Source organism: Nycticebus coucang, chromosome 12 (assembly GCF_027406575.1).
Source record: "Nycticebus coucang isolate mNycCou1 chromosome 12, mNycCou1.pri, whole genome shotgun sequence".
In the NCBI taxonomy this organism is placed as follows: domain Eukaryota; kingdom Metazoa; phylum Chordata; class Mammalia; order Primates; family Lorisidae; genus Nycticebus; species Nycticebus coucang.
In genome coordinates this window covers 103,388,907-103,403,439 of record NC_069791.1, presented here as the reverse complement: position 1 = coordinate 103,403,439, position 14,533 = coordinate 103,388,907, and the positions used below count along the sequence as shown (strand labels likewise).

At 40.9% G+C, this 14,533-nt stretch overlaps 1 protein-coding gene across 13 annotated transcripts in view; it reads right to left on the bottom strand.

Annotated features, from left to right (window-relative positions):
- The window catches only part of RBFOX1 (RNA binding fox-1 homolog 1), a 2,283,260-nt gene that overhangs the window by 1,051,424 nt on the left and 1,217,303 nt on the right, over nt 1-14,533 (bottom strand). The gene's annotated exons all lie outside the window — the stretch shown is intronic.

Here is a 14,533-nt window from a genome sequence, read left to right as displayed (position 1 = left end):
TTTATTAGAGCATGCGGGATGTTTAGAAACTTGCACAGCCACTTATAACCTATTAGTGAAACATTCAATTACACACCTGGTCTCTTCATTTACTTCCAAACCCAATGCTTGCAGACCTGGACTGTGTTACCCTCATGATGCCTTCTCCCACCTGCACCCCAGCACAGCTGAGCTGCTTTTTGTTATAGGTGATAGTTGATGATGTTCATTCAACACTCAACATGTGCTTTGGAGAGTGCTACATGATTGGTGAGAACCATCTCAATCACAAGAACCTTATAGAGTGGGTACTAATGATACACCAATTTTATAGGTAAGATGATTGAATCTGACAGCAGTTGAATCACTCTCCCAAGTTCAAAGAATTCATGCCCATGTTTTCTGGTTCCAGCACCCCAAGCCCTTGACTACAACTTTGCACGTCCAGGAACTCCACAGAACTATGGAGTCCCATTCTCTATCCTGCAAGCCAACACCAGTAGAACTGCAGGTGAACATCAGCTACGACGGAAATTAATAATGTTCCGCTGAAGATTCAATGGCCTCACAGCGGTCTCTACAAAATCAATTCCTGTTTCACATATCCAGATGGATGATAAAAAATATGGTTAGCTTCTGCTTGACTTACCCAGACCATATGACCTATACTCATTAACCTAAGTGTTGCAAACACAGCCATGGAATCATTTACCAAAATCCAACCTCTGGATTCCTCTGAGGACATGAGATAAGCCACCAGAGAACTGGCCTCTATACACATTCGGAAATCTGTTCACTTATCACTTGTGAAGCCATATTTATGTTACCAAAAATTAAATGTCAACAATAAAAAACTCACCCTGGTGTCATTAGCAATCTTCCAGGAACTCGGAAAAAAAAAAAAAAAGAAGAAAGAAAAGAAAAGAAAAAGGGAAAAAAAATGGAAGAGCAAAAGAATAGCAGGACCAGATTCTATAACCGAATTGAATTTTCCTTCTATAATTGGTTTGTTCCACATAGCAGCCCCTAGCCCTTCTAAAAATCTCACATATTTCTTTATACTATGCTCGTATTCAAAAACACATTAAAACTACATCCATAAGTCAGCCTGATAGGCTAAAGACTGGGAAGGTTTCTTGAGAACTGTTACAGCCTATTGGGTAAATACATATTTGATACATGTATTTTGAAAAACATGTTATTTACTTACTAGACTGTAACAGTTCTACTGAAGGATTACAGACTACCAGGTAAATATGTATTTTGGAATGCATGCATACTAATTCTGCAACTATGGATCATTGATGGCCCCTACCCCATGAATCATTACCCTAGTAACCACAGGGAGCTCTTCCAGTCATTTGCCTGGGGCAGGAAGCATGTTCATTTTAAGGAGGGAAGCTTTCCAAACTGGCATCTAGTTTCTTCTTGTCGGAAATATCAAAGATCATAGATTGCAAATTAAGATATCACTAATTAAAAATAGCTGCATATAGAAACAATTAGGTACATAATTCAACTTAATCTGTGGTTGCAGGGGGTGCAGAAGTGGTCTTTAAATGGATGGGTACAAATAGGTTCTGAGCTTGAAATCTGCATGTTGACTATCTACAGTACATGCCTCTGAGGGGCGAATGCCAACTGGCATCATCTTGATATGCCCTGTACTCGTTTTAGTCTTTCACATTAAATATTTATTGGACAATGACATGCCAAGCACGAGGCTTGATCCTAGGATTCAATGAAGAATAAGACAGATAAGACTGCAGCCCTCTCAGAGTCTACACAGTCTGTGCAATAGACAGAGACCAACCAAATAATCGTACAAGTAAGTACATGGCTGTAAAGTACATTACGTGCCCTTAAAAATCCATTCTCAATGCAGGAGCCCAAATTATCCATTTGAAACAAAGAAGTCCGGCTTACTAAAGTCAAAAGCAAAGGCCCTGATCGTCTGTCTGCAAGTCCCAGAAGGGTGACACCTCCTCCCCACCTCGCTTATTCTGTCAATTTAGTCCCACTCTGTTCCCTCTAGCCCTTTGGTCGTCACTGGCGCACAGGAGTCCTCTGTAGACTTAGAGGTTTTTGCATTGACCATTTTGTCTTCCTGCAATGTCCTTCTCCCACATCCCACAGAGTTCACTCTTTGCTGAAAAGCCACCTGCCTCCTCATTTAAGACGGCAACAATTTGTTTCATTCCCCCCTCCTATTTCCTTTTTTACGTAACACCGTTCATGTTCTACCATGATGTACTTACCTGTCACGCACACTTTTCAACTCTTTTTCCTTCCTACTAGAATAGAGGCTCCGTGAAGTCTTGTATATTTTTTTTTCCAGTGGATCCCAAATGCAGAAAGCGTGCTTGGCACATAGTAGGTACTCAATATATTGACAAAGGCATAGAGAGATAGATATAAAAGAAATTGATATATAAATACAGAGACATATCTATACAAACACTCTATATAGAACCTCTGTAAATTGACAACCTAAGGGACTGTAACAAACTGATCAGTGTACGAAGGTGGTCATCATATGGAACTAGGTCCATTGTACTGATACTTACAGTGCAATGACTGGCCTATGAAAATTAGATCAACTAAAGGTGGTCAATGTAGGGAGCGTCCAACAGCGGAGGTTCTACTGTATTTTGTTTCCTTATCTGGTCTTAGAGATTTTATTGTCGTAATGATAAGAATGAATATTGGAGGTATCCAAACACATCTGCATACACACAACCTCCAAAGCCGACCACCTCACACACACAACCTCCGAAGCCGACCACCTCCACACACACAACCTCCGAAGCCGACCACCTCCACACACACAACCTCCAAAGCTGACCACCTCCCTACACTGACCTAATTTTCCTAGACTGGACATACACCACATGTACTCAGTGGAAGTTCCTTATGTTGACCACCTCGGTATGCGGACCCATTTGTTACCATCTCTTGGGGGATCAGATGACAAAGGTTCAACTGTATATAACTGACTGGAAGAAAAGGACAAGTTTCTCTGAGATCAAACACAAACAGAGTGTTATCTGTTCCAGGAATCTGGGGTTGTGGTAGTGGTGGAAATTCCAGGAAAGGCTTTTCTGGGAGAAGTGCTATTTTTCAATTGAGATTGAATGGAGAAGTAGTGGGTGACTGTGGAAAAGGCTGGAGCCTGTTCCAAGCAGAGGACACAGAATATTCACAAGCCCCTCTTCAGAAGCTGGACGTGTCTGGGGTGGCTGTAATGCGAGGGATAGCAAGCTGGAAGTTTTAAAACACAGCGGGGGATCACGTTCACCTGGGAGAGTAGGCCACCCTGACAGAATTGGATATGCCCCTGTTTGGGTGTTTTGTTTTGTTTAATTAGCCACTCTCAGTTATAAGGCACAATTTATCTAGACATTGACATGACAGCTGCCACATCCCCAGGACAAAAGCCAAAAGCCTCATATGTCAAATTGTCACCGAAACTTTCTGAAAGTCATGACAAAGTTCTAAATGAGGCAGCTGATTCCCCAATGTCCTTTTAACACGGCAGGTGACTCGACTGATAGAATAAAAAATAAAAAAAACTCTCCCATTTCCAAGCAGGAAATCTGTATTTTCTCAACAAATGCAGAGGTCAGGATAAACTCATCTTTTTCTAAAAGAGAGATGGTACCAAGAGAAGATCTCAGCAGGGCACCGACAGCAGCAGCCCAAGCAGCTTTGCAAGGAGGCTCTTTTCTTACCCTCGGTTTGCAAAACTGCTTTCTCTGGTTGCATTTGACAATGGGGGTGGGGGAAGGGTGTGGGGTGGGGAGGAGCCACATAAAGTCATTTCATCCATCACTAACTCAACATACCTGCACATTATCCTCCACCTCTATCACATTCTTCCCAGGCCTCCCAGGCAGAAGATATTTTTTGAAAGACTTGTAAAGCACTGACTTGGAGTACATAATAACTTGATATTAATTTAAGAGAATAATATTTGGAGTCTTAAAAAGAAAAAAAAGGCTCAATTTATGAAAAATATATCTCAATTTTCCTAAAAAAAATATTTCAGGTTGACAGCAATGTATCCCATGAGTGAAAATGAGGTTGCAGCAAGAAGGAATTTAATTAAGATGAGTTGAGCATACCACAAGGAGCACGCAGCCAGGGGAGTGTTGGTGAAGCACGCAGCACACCAGAGTAGGGAACACACAATATGAAAATGCCCAATAAATTAGCCTACAAATCTACTTAGCACTACATTTGTCCTGCACCACCAAATAAAACATTGCCTTGAAATGGAACCATCTGAGATTTTTCACACCAAATCAATTTATACTGGAGAAAGAAAATGCTTATGCAACTAACTCCTGGGCTGCCGTTTGTAACAGGAGACTTGGTAAGAAGGGAACATTGCCCTTTTCCCCATTTTATTGGAGACAGAATGGGAATTAATCAGCGATGCTTAACTACCCTTTCAACAGGACTCCGGCAACACCCATGGAAATAGTTCATTTCTTTCAACCTTTCTGAACAGCAGAGAGTCACCAACTTTTAATAATTCCATATATTACTGCAGACTGTGAAAAAGGATTTAAAATCACAAGACAAATGACAATGTAATAAATTAGAGAAATTGTGGCTGTTACTGTGAAATCTCACTGCCTCCGTCTGGTTCACATCTCTATTTCTTGGTATAATAAGATTTGAGTATAATTATTAGCAATTATTATCAAAGCATTCATAAGTTTTTTTTTTCCCCACTGTGAAAGCAAGATCCTGCTTTCTATCCTCTTTTTTAAGCTTAATTCACGGGTGTCATGCGTCATCCACAAAAGAAGGGCATGGTGATTCCAAAATGTCTGTTTTGACAGATTGTTCTTTCTCACTTCTTTTTTGTTAAAAATATTTAATACATGGTTCAACAATGGATGACAAAAATCTCAGCTCTGTGATCATCCAGTTAAATAAAATCCCCTCCGGTCCTCCTCAAGAAACAATCATGGCCTTGCTATAGCAGCAAAGAAGGGTCAAAATATAACACCTTGCATTAAGACAAGCCCTTTCGGGTCTGAGTCATTTGCTGTTAATGTTTTTTCCTGCCACTTTTTCTTTTTAAATGCAAATTTCTAGGAAAGACCACCACAATATATTAAATTGTCAATATCACGCAATTAAAACAATTTGGCAGTGGTACAGTGGCATCATTTAAATACGTTCCATCTTATCTCCCCCTTTATATTAATCTAAAATGGAATCTGTAAAATGATTAGAATAGCTCATAATGGAACATCCAGGGAATGGCTGGTTTGCCTTTCAATGCCACGGGCCTCTAGGAGCTGCTGTGGACTTCCTGGGAACAAACAAGACCTCAGAGGCGACATGTTTTCATTTTATCATATTTATTTAAGATGACTGAGGATGGTGCCCAGTATTTATTCACCACATTCAACATTTGCCATCATCAGAATAAAAGGAGAGCCAGCCCAGTTTGAACAACATCTGGTAATTCCAGAGAGATAGTGTCACTTGAAGAACAAATGAACCTTTAGTTAATAAAATCTCCCCCTGACTGACAAAGATGGCTTTTTGTACACATGCAGGATCCGTGATAAGTAGATAGAGACTGATAAGGAGAGCACGCTTCCTACCGAAGGAAGTCAATGCCGCCCAAGTTTAAATAAAGACAGGGTTTATTACTTGTCTTTTATGAATTGTGATAAATTAAATGTTCTGAGTTCTGGAGGGATAAAAGATTGAAATTACAATTCTGAAGTCCAGGGGAAGTTTCCCTAGTATCCTAAAGAATAATATTACCAAGGACAAAAAAAAAAAAGTCGTTGGTTTCAATAGAGAGCCCCTTTCATCCAGTAATACCTGAATGAATAGATGTTAGCCCTCCTATGTTTTTTTTTTTATTTTTATTTATTACTAAATCATAGCTGTGTACATTAATGCGATCATGGGGCACCAACACTGGTTTTATAGACCATTTGACACATTTTCATCACACTGGTTAACATAGCATTCCTGCCATTTTCTTAGTTATTGTGTTAAGACATTTATATTCTACATTTACTAAGTTTCATATGTACCCTTGTAAGATGCACTGTAGGTGTAATCCCACCAATCACCCTCCTTCCGCCTATCCTCCCCCCTCCCTCCCCTCCCTCTCCCCCTTCCCCATATTCTTGGGTTATAGCTTTCATATGAAAGCCATAAATTAGTTTCATAGTAGGGTGGAGTACATTGGATACTTTTTCTTCCATTCTTGAGGTACTTTACTAAGAAGAATATGTTCCAGCTCCATCCATGTAAACATGAAAGAGGTAAAGTCTCCATCTTTCTTTAAGGCTACATAATATTTCATGGTGTACATATACCACAATTTATTAATCCATTTGTGGATCCATGGGCACTTGGGCTTTTTCCATGCCATAGCAATTATGAATTGGGCTGCAATAAACATTCTGGTACAAATATCTTTGTTATAATGTGATTTTTGGTCTTCTGGGTATATGCCTACTAGAGGAATTATAGGATCGAATGGCAGGTCTATTTTTAGATCTCTAAGTGTTCTCCAAACATCTTTCCAAAAGGAATGCATTAGTTTGCATTCCCATCAGCAGTATAGAAGTGTTCCCTTTTCTCCACATCCATGCCAACATCTCTGGTCTTGGGATTTTGTGATATGGGCTAATCTTACTAGAGTTAGATGATATCTCAAAGTAGTTTTGATTTGCATTTCTCTGATGATTAAGGATGATGAGCATTTTTTCATGTCTGTAGGCCGTGTGCCTGTCTTCTTCAGAGACATTTCTCTTCAAAACCCTTGCCCACCCTACCCTCCTAGGTTCTGAATGTGGATGACCTCAACCCCTTATGTAGCGGATAATGAACAGGAATTCACTAATAACCAGACACTGTGGTATTAAACATGAGAAAGTGTCCAGAATTGGCAAATGTCTAAATGTCAGTGCAAATATTCCCCATTGTCTGTCCAGCTAAATACACACACACGGAGCAACAGATAGGATGATGTCATCAATACATGAAAACTAAGACAGGTGTGGTGCCTCACACCTATAGTCCTGGTACTTTGGGAGGCCTGGGTGGGATGATCACCTGAGGCCAAGGCCAAGAGTTCTAGACCAGCGTGGACTTTCCATTCTTTCTTTCTTTCTTCTTCTTCTTCCTTTTTTTTTTTTTTTTTTTTTGTTAAATGAGCTGAATGTAGAGTGGTGCTGAACTATACACTAACAGTTCAGCTACTCAGGAGGCTGAGGCAGGAGAATCACTTGAACCCAGGAGTTGGAGCTGTGATTTCTCCACTGCACCCAAAGAAAAAAATACACCAAGCATTAAAACAGTGATTTTCAACTGCCCTGGTGTGCCATGAGAGGATCGTAGATGTGCTGCCAAAATTATTAAAGATCTTTAATTGTTTTTGAAAGAAGTTCAAAGCTAAGTATATTCTTTCTTTTACTTTTTTTTTGATCAACATAATTTAAGTGTATTAAGTGTATCATAGAAGTTTAAATATAGGTTAAAGTGTGCCATGAGATAAAAAAGGTTGCAAAACACTGCACTAGACCTTGGACTAGCAAAAGGCCACCTTTCATGAATTGCCATCACCAGACTACCACTGGTACTGATGGGTTTTATGAGTATAGAACCTGCCCAATAGATAGAACTTAGGTGAAAGGAAATAAAAAGAATCTCTTTGTATACTCAGCTCTCAGTATGACACACAATGAAGAGAGATTCTCTGGGCCCTGCGACTCTAGATTTTAAAAGAGTATTTATAATAGAAAATGACAGGAATGCACATTATATAATGGGCCTCCTAAGAAGGTAAAAAGCAAATGGTATCCTGGCCCTCTTGACATAAGTAAAAGGAAAGAGTAAGTCTATGGAAGCTCTTGGAAACTAAGAGCCATGCGGACAGAGAAAATTCTGTAGGTTAAGAGCCAGGGTAAGGGGTCACTGGCACAGCAAGAGAGGCATGGTGAAGTCCAGCGATGTTGGCTTTCGTCATTCCGTTCTTTCTTACTACAAATGTAGGAGTTTGTCCCCTGTGGCCCCTGCTGCAGGTAATTTTTTAAATTGCTAACACACAGTTGCTGCTGTGCAAATGGGGAGGGTGGTACACACTTACTCCGCATTCTCAGTGATCCCCTGAGAAGAAATTCCTTGCGAATAATATTCCCGGGCTCTCCCCAACTTCTCACTCCTCCACCCCTGTGAAGGAATGGTTTGTCTGATTCGTTACTTTGAAGAATGGACCTGAACATGCTCAGACTAGTGCCCTGGACCCTGTTCATATTCTACAGTTGACAGAAAGGGTGCGCTCACGACTCCTTTTCTGCCTGGACGCTCTTTAAGTATCTGTGAACGTGTCAGTCTGTCTGTCTGTGGGGACTGGACAGGAAAGGGGGGCTGAAGGTTTCTACGATCAGTGACTCTTGGGCAAATCTGAACAAATCAGGAGAGTATAAAAGAACCCATTTGGGCATATGTTTTAATTTGTGTTTACTTCATTTGTTTTCTTTTCTTTTTTAAAAATAGCCTTATTGAGATAGAATTCACACACCAGAAAATTCAGCGATTCATGGTACACAATTTAGTCATTTTTAGTGTATTCACACCCTTGTGCTATGAACACCATTATTTAATTTTAGAACACTTCATTACCCCAGAAGAAAACCCCTGTGTACATGTGCAGTCTACTGCCCAGCCCCAGGAAACTACTCATCTATTTTCTGTCTGTATAGATTTGCCAACCCCAGACATCTCACAGGCATAGGATCAGATGCTTAAAATCGTTAGGCTTTATAAAATGAAAGAAGTTTGTTTATTTCCTTCTGCCTCCCTGGTCAGCTGGCGTCTTAGTTGGTTCTTACTCAGCAGGGAAGGAACGGGACACTATTTCTTGAACCTCTAGAGCAGCCACCTACGTAGAATAGTTTCTTACACCCCGTTTTGCCAATATCTAATTATCTCTTTAATGCTCTGCAATTTTCAATGTGCAGAGAAAGGCCCACATTTATTTATCTACCCATTCATTCATTCTTTCAAAACAGTTATTGGTCCCTAATGTATCTGGCAGGCGCTGAGGGTCCTAAAATGAATAAATATACCCTGAATACTACTCTCAGAGAGCTCACACTTAATTGTTGGGAAAAAGTTAGGCCCAAAGTTATACAAAACATATAAAATCAACTCACTAGAAGGTTAAGTCCAAGGACTCCTCTTAATCCTCAAATTTACTACAGCACTCAGCGCAATCCACAACTGCTGTCTATGACATTCTCTCCACTCTTTAGGAAACCGTCCTCACCTGGATCACTTTTTAATGTCCTTTTCTCCTCTCTTTTCTTGCAACCACTCATTCAAGTGGCCCTTCCTTAAAACTTGGTTCTTATCTTCTTTTCCTTTCTCTTTCTTAGGACATCACCCATTTCTGCCCCATCAAGGATTACCTCTGCGGCAACTGATAAGTAGCACAAAGGGGAGTGAGCCATGACAAGAGGGGTTCATCCCACGTCAGATCTATGAAAATTAGGTCAACTCACGGAGGTGGTCAGTGCAGAGAGGTGGTCAACTACACAGGTGCTGTGTCTTGGAGCACACCCTGGCTGGTGGACAGTAGGTTCAAGGCACACTGCATATGCTGATGAGCGAGGTGGCCTTGCCTCTGCCAACTATCACTACTTTTCCTTTCTTGCCAATCATCAATTACCTAACTTATCTCAAAAGCATCCGTGGATAAGAATTCTTTTTCCTATCTACACTAGATGAACGATCACAGGACGGTCCTATGAACCCCACACGTCATTCCCAGCATTTTCTGCCTACTCCCGCACTTCACGATCTTTATTTCAACTCAAAGCTGCTGTCAGTTCTAAATCTGTGGCTTCATGGAAACTATTGATTTACGGTGATGACCCTTCTTGCCTGTTCACATCTCAAATCCATAGAGTGAGAAGAGCCCTGGAAATATTTATTCTGACAGATAAAATCCTTCCTATTTAGCAGAACTGACTTCCATGACCACTGGGCACGTCCTGTCACCTGGGGACATCGCCACAGGATTACACACTCTGGCTGTGACTGCAAGTCACGGCCGCTGAATTGTCAAAGCAAAGAATAATAAAAACCAGCCTTCAGAGAACCTGGGGGTAGCAGATGCGTTTTTCTTTAGATAAACAATTCTATTTCTACTCAGAAAAGATTCCAGCAGAGATATCAGGAATATATGGAATCCAATAGTGTACCATATATTATGTACAAGATATAACAAAAATATGCTAATAAATATACTCTATACAGTAGAATCTCTGTAAATTGCTCTCCCAAGGGACTGTAACAAACCGGTCAACATACAGAGGTGGCTGACATAAGGAACTAGGCCTACGGGGCTGATATGTACATGTGGTGTACGTCAGATCTATGAAAATTAGGTCAACTCACGGAGGCCGTCAGTTTTGAGAGCGGGTCAACTACACAGGTTCTACTGTTTTTATAATGTAAATTACATATGATATATAGATACATACTATATATAATTGTGTGTGTATATATGTGTGCATGCTTCTTCAAACTTTTGGGTAAAAAGGAATACACAAAGATCTGTATATATATCATGTCATTATAAATTTCTGCAATAAAAGAAATATGGAAATTTAGTCTGTTTTCCAATGGCCACAAAAATCATAAGGTAAAAGAAAAACCCGTCAACTCTCAAAATCCCTCCAGGATTCTGGTTCTTCCAGGCCTCAATGCACACAGCACTGATTCATGGCTACGGCTATTTCAGCAACTATCACACACCAGATAATCTTCTAGAAGCTTTGCAGTAGCATTGCCTTCAGTATCCACTAAGACCCATGACTTGAATGTCATTACCCCTATTTTGCAGAGAGCAATTCCAGCCTGGGTCTGCCAGGCCCCAGATGCTGAGTGGTTCCCCGACACTCGTCACTCTCTCCTTTTAAAAGGACCAGAGCTGTCTTCCTTCAGACACTTCGATCATCATTGCTTTATTCACTGGTCTGATTCACCTTAAAGTAGGATTTTCAAAGGGACTAATCTTTACCAGATGTGTTTCAGCTTTTAAGATCGTGGGCAAAGATACATAAGGACACGGGTGCCACAACGGGCAGCAGTAAGTCGTGGCATGATTTCCAGAGCACAATCTAGGGTACCAAGGAAAGGCAGGGGCCTGGGGATTCCTTTCTGACTCTCTGAGCTGAACCCTTGGATGTTCTGAGCTGACTGGTGATGGGTCAGAGTGAGAAGAAGAAAGGAAAATTCTTCTGGAATTCAAATAATGCCCAGAAATTTAAGGAGTAGATAAAATTTCTGAAGGATTTTCCCCCTCTGAAATGGCCAATGCATTGAGAAAGAAGAATCATCTTGGCAAAACGTGAGATGTAATTGAAGTGATAACTGCAGTAGCTTTGAAATCCAGATTGGACAAAGGCCATCTCAGCTGTCCACAACTGATGCTCTATTATCAGTCACCAAAAACTGATAAATTATTCATTTTGGCACTAACCTATGCATGGTCTTATATGTAGCTAGAGTAGATAGGCACTCCCAAGTCAGCTTTCACAGATTCCCATATTGTAAGTGCTCCTAACACAAAGCACCTCCTCTTCAGATCATGTCATAATTTACATTTCAAATATAATCATGGATTAATAGTCCATTCCACCAGCCTGCAGACTTCATAAGCTAGTAGCTACAAGTAATAGCTGTCATTTGTTGAATGGTCACTGTGTGCTAGGCAATATGCAATCATTAGTCCCTCAGTCTTTGTAATAGATCTATTCAAGGAAATTTAGGCATAGAGTTGTGAAATAACTAATCACAGGTGGTAAGGGGTGGCCCCAGATTGGTCAAACACACCAAGCAGAAGGGTAGCAGTCATGTACATATTTACTGATCATGTGTCCCCAGAACCTAGCAGGTGCTTCATACAATTTGATGGATAAAAGAGAAAGCTGCTTATTCTGAGTTAGGCAAGGTCTACACAGACATCCAGGAAGGCCTTTGCTTTGTGTTAAGCTGAGCGCTCAGCAACCCAGAATTCAGAGCAATTATCATGCAAAATCGGGCCAAGTGAAGCAAAATGTTAAATCCCCTCGTGCTCACCCCCCACCCCCAAATCCCTGAAACCTTCTACTTGAATCAGCTAGCTGTCCTCCTGTGCTCTTCCAGACAATAGTCTAAAGCAGGGGTCCTCAAACTGTGGCCCACGGGCCACAGGAGACAGTGTGATTGTATTTGTTCCCGTTTTCTTTTTTTTATTTCAAAATAAGATATGTGCAGTGTGCATAGGAATTTTTTCATAGTTTTTTTTTTTTTTTAAACTATAGTCCGACCCTCCAACGGTCTGAGGGATGTGAATTGGCCCCATGTTTAAAAAGTTTGAGGACGCCTGGTCTAAGGTCCATACTCATATTCCCATAAGTAAAATAGCCAGATCAATATGGTACTTGGGTTACCCAAGTGTTCACTTCACCAGAATTAAACGCCTATTCAACTGCCAGGCATTATGCTAATAAATGTAAAATGCTCAAGAAAGAATCACAAAAAATACTGCGATTCTCAAGAAAGGCATCAGTTCTTAGAAACCAAAATGTTGGAACCTTATAAGTATTATAAGAAAAGATACAAATTTCAGTGGGAATGCAGAAGAGGAGCAAATTGATTTTGGCTCCTGCTAGAAAATGTTCTCAAACAAACAAAGGATCTGCAGGATGCCATGAAGAATGGTCAGAGGTGGAGGTACAGGTGCGCTGGTGGGGACAGGGGTTCCAGGAAGAATGAAGAGAAACATGTATGTTTTGTTTAATTATTTTTAAAGTTTGGATGAGTATGGGGGTACATAACAATTAGGTTACATTGTTTTTGTAAGGTAAAATCCAAGTCATAGTTGAGTCCTTCATCCATTAGGTGTGCCACATACCACTACGATGTACCCATGAGGTGAGAACTTACCAAACACCCTCCCACCTCCTTCTTGAAATAGTATTTCTCTCTCTTGTGGGCCTGAAGAATTTAATAAGCTGTGATAGGTGTATAGCATGGAATACTACTCAGCCATTAAAAAAGATGGTGATTTTGCATCTTTTGTGACTATTTACCTGGACGGATTTGGAGAACATTCTCCTAAGTATCTCACGTACTCAATACTATGTTGGAACCAGTAGAGAAACATGTTTTGATTGGAGGCAGATGTCAACAGCACTTTAGATCAGTCACTAAGTATAAACAGTGCACACTGTCAGGGGGCCTTGACACTGATGCCCCATTAGACAATATTGGGGAAGCAGCCAGCAAACTGCACCAGGGTGAATGAGAAGGTCCCTTGACTATGTGTGTGAGGTTTTTGGTTTTGTTTTTCTATCTACCTCAAATCTCTTACTTGGGAAAACTACTCTTGCCTCATTCTTCCTCTGTCTTCCTCTGTCCATATAGTTCAGGTGGAGCTGTACCCCCCCTCAGCCCTTCCTTACTCTGTAGGTGATGCGAGGCAAGACCAGCCAATCAGAGAATTCCATCCCTAGAGTCCAGGGATTTGCTCAGAAGCAGGCACCTGACTCAGATTGGCCAGTCAAAGCCTTCTCTGGGATCTTTTTAGGTATTCCCAAGAGGCTGCTAACTTCTCAGAGAACACACAAGGAAGCAGCTTGTTGACAAGACAGAATCAAGTTATTTATTTATTTATTTGTTTATTTTTGGAGACAAAGTCTCACTGTGTTGCCCTGGGTAGACTGCTGTGGCGTCACAGCTCACAGCAACCTCAAACTCTTGGGGCTTAAGCGATTCTCTTGCCTCCGCCTCTTGAGTAGCTGAGACTACAGGTGCCCAACACAACACCTGGCTATTTTGGGGTTGCAGTTGTCCTTGTTGTTTTAGCAGTCCAGGCTGGGCTTGAACCCGCCAGTTTCAGTGTATGTGGCCAGCGCCCTACTTACTGAGCTACGGGTGCTGAGCCAAGAATCAGAGCTCTTGTGACATCATGAGACCTTTTGACAGGCCTGAACTCTACCCTTTGTGCTTCCTAGTTCCATGATCTAATCTTTCTTTTCCTTTAAGAGTATTTGAAATTTAAAAATACTTTCACTTAAAACTAAGGAATTCTGAAGAAACCTCATCTAACGCTGCTGGTTGTCGTTTCGCTTCTCATAACAAAATCTGGAGAGCTTGGAGAGCCCCTCCTTCCCACCTTAATTTGTTTGACATTAAGACCCCCTTTGGATTTCTCATCTCTATTCCTCTAAGCACCACACTGTTTTCTAAACTTCCAGAATATTTCAAATAATCACCATAGCTTCTTTGATAGTTGCTGACATCTAACAAAACAAGTTGCAAGACTGGAGGGAATTAAAAATAAAGCACTGCAATACCCAGGCCTAATAATGTTCAAGGCATGTCTGAGAAGTGACACATTTAACTGGATTACATGTAAACCACCCTTCACTATGTAAAACACCTGTATCCTTTATAGGATTTAAGTTGACAGCAGGTCCTGCAATTTCCACTCCAATAAGTCGTCTGATTGAGC